Source organism: Rhincodon typus, chromosome 12 (genome assembly GCF_021869965.1).
Source record: "Rhincodon typus isolate 14 chromosome 12, sRhiTyp1.1, whole genome shotgun sequence".
Lineage (NCBI taxonomy): Eukaryota > Metazoa > Chordata > Chondrichthyes > Orectolobiformes > Rhincodontidae > Rhincodon > Rhincodon typus.
Window position 1 is genome coordinate 28,224,033 of NC_063343.1, and position 5,726 is coordinate 28,229,758.

Here is a 5,726-nt window from a genome sequence, read left to right on the forward strand (position 1 = left end):
ATACTCTTCCACCATTATTAAAATAAATTGCACAACAAGCTAAGCCCTCCTCTTGCTGATAAAGTGTGATCTCAAGCAAGATGTCCAAGACAAGGCCCACCCTTTCTTTGTGGGTGAGATGATGTTGGAAATGTAATACGTAAGCCCTTGATTGCTAGCAATATTTGGTAAGTGACAAAGTAAAGTGTAGCACATTGAACAGTGAGAGTTTGTTAGTGTAGCTTATGGGATATGGTGTTTGAAAATACATTCACCGATCTTAATGCTCCTGTGGGGTCAGAAATGTTTTGTGCAAGTGCACCCATTTCCTCAAGTCTCGACTATAAGCATTGACCATCACAGCTGGTCCCACTGCTTTCTGTGAGTGTAGATATTGGAAATTTTGGAGCCCTCTCTCTCATTCTTTTGTTTTTTTCCAGGTTAGAGTCAGTTCTAGCACCAAGCAAAATACACCTTTCTTTAAAGAGGTGCTGGCTGGAATTAATAATGATTTTAAAGCCCCCACTGGGTCCTGCAACCACTCAACAGCACTAATATTTCTGGCTTCACCCTGCAATCTTGACAATTTGAAGACAGGAAGACAGAACAAAGTTGGCAGGCTGCCAGAACCAGGAACAAGTAGAGGGACTAATTCCACATTTTGAACCTAGCATTAGTTTGGGGGGGTTTTGAATTTTACCTCTAATATTTTAATAGGAAAGAAAGCAAATAATTTCCTCTGACCTAAATAAAGCTGAAAGAACTGCAGATGCTGTAAATCAGGAACAAAACAGAAGTTGCTGGAAAAACTCAGTAGGTCTGGCAGCATCTATGAAGAGAAAATCTTATGACAACCTCTTCCAAGACACACCACTATGGTAATAGATAGTGACAGTGCCCAACCCAGTGAATGAAAAGCATTGAAAGAAAAACTTGGCAGCAAAGGACATGGGCATGAATTTTACCTGATTGATAGGTAAAGAAATTCTATGTTAGATAGTGCAATATTAGACAAACTAAAATTGTAACATTTAACTTAATATTTGTTCTATTAGATTAACCGTGGTCTCTTAAAGTACAGAAAGATTTGAGCAAAATAAACTTGACTATTATAATGCCAATCAAAAATGCACAGACTAATGCATAGAACTCCGTTTGAATGCTCTCTTCATCAATCCATAGGAAAAAAAGCTTGAACATTAATTGATAGAAGAATAACTGTAAGCATAACCAAATTAAATTGGGTAGATTTTAACTGTTGGTTGTTGACTGGCAGGGTGTAACCACTGCTTATCCATTGTTACATTGAAAAGACGAGGCCCATTTTGAGGCATCAGCATCGTTTAAATATATCTGGACTACCACCTGACATAGTTACACAATGTAAGTCTCAAGTGAGAGGTCATGATCATCATGATTATTCTTTTGGACACAAATTATTGGTTTTGTCTTGTCGTCACTAGCCTCTGCATTCAAAGGATCGTTCTCTGCCATTTCCACCACCAATCTTCCCCTCTCCTCCCCTGTCAGCATTGTACAAGGATTGTTCCCTCTGTAACACTTGGGTCCACTCTTCCTTCACTCCCACCATCTCTTGGATGGAAGTGGTTGCATAGAAAGGGAGGGATGAGGCAATAGAGGATAAATAGATGACAGTGACAGACCAGTCACTTTGCAATTCCGTGCGTGCTTTATTTTTGCTGACCAACAGTTACAGTAACATTGTCACTTGCATTGAGTACGTACAAAAATTTAAGAGGAATTATTTTGTTCCTGTTGTTACTATATAGTTTTCACAATCATGGTGATATCTCCAATATTGGTCTGCAGCATTTGGAAACAGTTATCCTTTCGTCAATTACTTTGTGATTTTCAGTGCTCAATTTTATACATCTGCAAGCACAGAAATAATATATTTGATTCAAATAAGAATTCACTATAATAATTTTGTTAGTCTGTATAGAATTCAGAATTTGTAGAGAAATTGCAGTTTTGTTTTGTAATTTTAGCCTCCAAAAGCAAACTTTGTCCTTTATCTGTAATAAAAAGTAACAGAAGTTGAAACATTCTTCTCAAAATTGTCTATAATGCAATACTACACTTTGAAATGAATTAATGTATCTAAGACAATGACCTGAAATTTGATGACCTGATGCCATTGTTACTCATGCACAAATGTTGAAAAACATTTAAATGTGGCAATACAAATCTTGCTGCCTTAAAACAACACCCCACTGTCTGCCTTACCAATTGAATGTATTGAGAATTGTTTTGACGTGCCATAATACATGATAAATACAAACTAAATTCGTCACAAAAAAGTCTTGTCGATTCCAGTCTAAGTGCTCTTTTAATGATCAATATGTGGTAACGTAGGTAGTCCATTTTTTTATTATGAAAATGTTGCAACCGTGGTCACTTGTTCTAAATGATGTAAATTTCATATAATTTTTAAAAAATACTTTACTTGCTATGTCTTCTTCTATCTTAATGCAAACTTTCTTTGTATTTCTACTTCTCTCCCTGTAACTGGAGTGAACAATGAATTCATTCTTTTTGATTTACATTTCCTTCTCTAACCTTATTGTGTTAAGTTCACAGCTGGTTCTTCAGTTTCATCAATCAGACATTCTCAGGGCAAGTACCAGTCATTAGAGGTCCTGCTACAGCCAAGTCTGTCTCACTGTACTTGATTCTGATGAGATTTTATTTTGTGCAGTAGACTTATAAATTAGTTCGTATTTGGAAACAAAATGTGGCCGTGGCAATGTCTGGATTTCTTTTTTAAATGTTGCTGAAAAGTTACTGAAATTTTTTTTTCAAACAATGAAACCTCGTGGTCCAAGATAATTGCTGATCTTGGTTGATTGAAATCACTATAGGGAAATCACCTTACTATTTTACACCTGGGTTTTATGGCTGTTTTGTTAGAACAGTGTTTGTAGGTTTGGAATTTATGTTTTGATTTTCAATTAAAGAAAGCTTGCTACTGCTCAATTTGCGTCTCCTGTTTCTGAAACACTTTCTCCGTGTGATCAAGCTGAAACCCAAGTGCTCTTCTGGAAGAGATAGTAGGAACTGCAGATGCTGGAAGGGTCTAGGCCCGAAACGTCAGCCTTCCTGCTCCTATGATGCTGCTTGGCCTGCTGTGTTCATCCAGCTCTACACCTTGTTATCTCTGCTCTTCTGGAAGAGTGACTGAAAGAACTTCTCATCAATATTGCATTACCTGAGCACACTGTGTTTTCCAAGACCCCAGAGACATCTGTCCATTGTTACTGACTTCACTACACAAGCAAAAACATCAGATTAACAAACTTCAGAACATTCTTGACTTCATTTTTTTGTTTATCTTCAAGAATAACAACCATTGGCAAGAATGTTTTTATTTTTAAAGTGAATCTCTTATTTCCCCCTTTATCTGAAGTGTTCACTTCCTCTATCACAGATACAGCAGGTCTATAATCTGCAACATCTATGAGATGTATTGCAGCAATTCACTGAATGTTCTCGACAGCCCCTCCCAAACCTGTAACCTCTATCACGTTGATTGACAAGGGAAGCAGACACAAAGGATATCATCACCTCTAATTTTTCCTTCAAGTCACATTCCATCCCAATTTGAAACTATATCACTGTTTCTTCATTGTCCAGAGTCAAAATCATGGACTGTACTCTCTAACAGGACTATGGGTCTACCTACTCAATATGGAGTGCCCTAGTTTATAATGGAGACTCACCACAACTATTTGAAGTACAACTAGAGATGGGCAAAAAAAAAATCTAACTTTGACAGTCATGCATCCCATAAATAAATGAGTAAAAGAAAATCTGAGTCTCGCCCCTTAATGTTGTGAGCTTGTCTACAACTAATAAACAGTGAACTGTAATACTGGTGGGGTGGGGGATGAATGAGGCTGTGGGACTTTACTTTTCATTTATTATTTTGTTTTCTTCCAAACTGTGCCCAATTTTGTGAAGGAAAATCTCACCCATCAGTACCTTGACTGGGCATTTCTTGAATGTCTGCATTACTTTAATATTTTCTACAAACTTCTGTAGTGACTATACAAATTTAAACTCCCAAGACTGCTCCTTAAGGTTCACATTCCAATTAGCATACAACAAAAGAAGGTTTTCTTTGGAATTATGCACTCTTGAATCAGCCCAAGTTTTAAATTACACTCAGTGATACAGTCGTGGTAGTGGCTGCGTTATTTCCCAAAATCTTACATTAATTTGTTTTTCCGTAATTGTGAATTATTTCATCAGCACAGTGCAATCTTACATTATCAGAGTTATAATCCTATTATGACTCAATTAAAAATAAGAAATAATGGTAAATTTCCATTGTTAACTTTACAATGCAGTGATGGATTTGTTGAACTTTTTCACTGATCAAATAGGCAATGTTTATTTAAAATAAATAAACATACCTGTTACTATAGTGGTACTGTAAGCATTAATTTTCATGATTAACCAACCTTCAAATAACTTTAGTGCAGTAATCTGATTAAAACGCTCTTTGTCTTTGAAATCATTAAAAGGAAAACACATTTACAGCTGTTTAAAGTATTGTTAGCACAAAAAAGCAAATAAGTCTTATCAAATAACTTTAAATGTCTGATATAAATAGTTGACACTTTTTTCAACTTAAGCCTTGATTTCACCTTTCTAAAGTTCAACTTTAGTCCGTGTTCTTGCTAGGGTTTGTCTTGATTTTGCTCTGAGTGGTTAATCAACAGAATTTTCCCATCTAATTTTAAGTAGGTTTACCAGACTGATTCCTGGGTTGGCACATGGTGGAATTTAAATTCAATAAATGTCTGGAATTAAGAGCCTAATGATGATCGTGAATCCACTGTCAATTGTCACAAAAACCCATCTGGTTCACTAATGCCCTTTAGGGAAGGAAACTGCCATCCTTACCTGGCCTGGCCTGGCCTGACTCCAGACCCACAGCAATGTGGTTGACTCTCAACTGCCCTCTGGGCAATGAGGAGATGGGCAATAAATGTTGCCTAGCCAGTGACGCCTCATCATGTGAATTAACAAAAAAAAACTTAGGCTGAGGTGAGAAGGAATTTCTTCACCCAGAGAATGGTGAGCATGTAGAATTCTCTGGTACAAAAAATACGTGAGGCCAAAAATATTAAATATTTTCAAGAAGGAGTTAGATCTCAGATATAGTTCTGGGGGCTAAAGGGAAAGAAATACCATATAAGAAGACCAAAGTCAGCAATAGCTCCGAAGACTGGGATAAATTGAGAATCCAGTAAAGGGGGTCTAAAAAGATAATAAAGACAGAGACAAACTATGAAAACAAACTAGCGAGGAATTCAAAAACTTGCAATGAAAGCTTCTTTATATAGATAAAAAGGAAGAGAGAGGCCAAAGTGGACATAAGCACATTAGAAAATGAATCTGTGAGATGTTTTTGGAGAATAAAGAAATATTAGAGGAGTTAAACAGATACTTTGAATTGGTATTTATGGTAGAAAATACTTTGAATATTCCATTAATACTAACGAATAGAGGGAGGAATACAATCATCATCACTAAAGTAGTATTTGACATCAACAAACACATTGAACTGGACCCAATATACAAAACACGGAAGTGATGCCAACCACACCAGCAAACTAAGACATATAAATAACAGCAGGACAGAACACCAACACTTCACCGGAGGCACACTGATGATGTTACCTAGCAGGGTGACAAAGTGTCTGCAATCAAACACACCG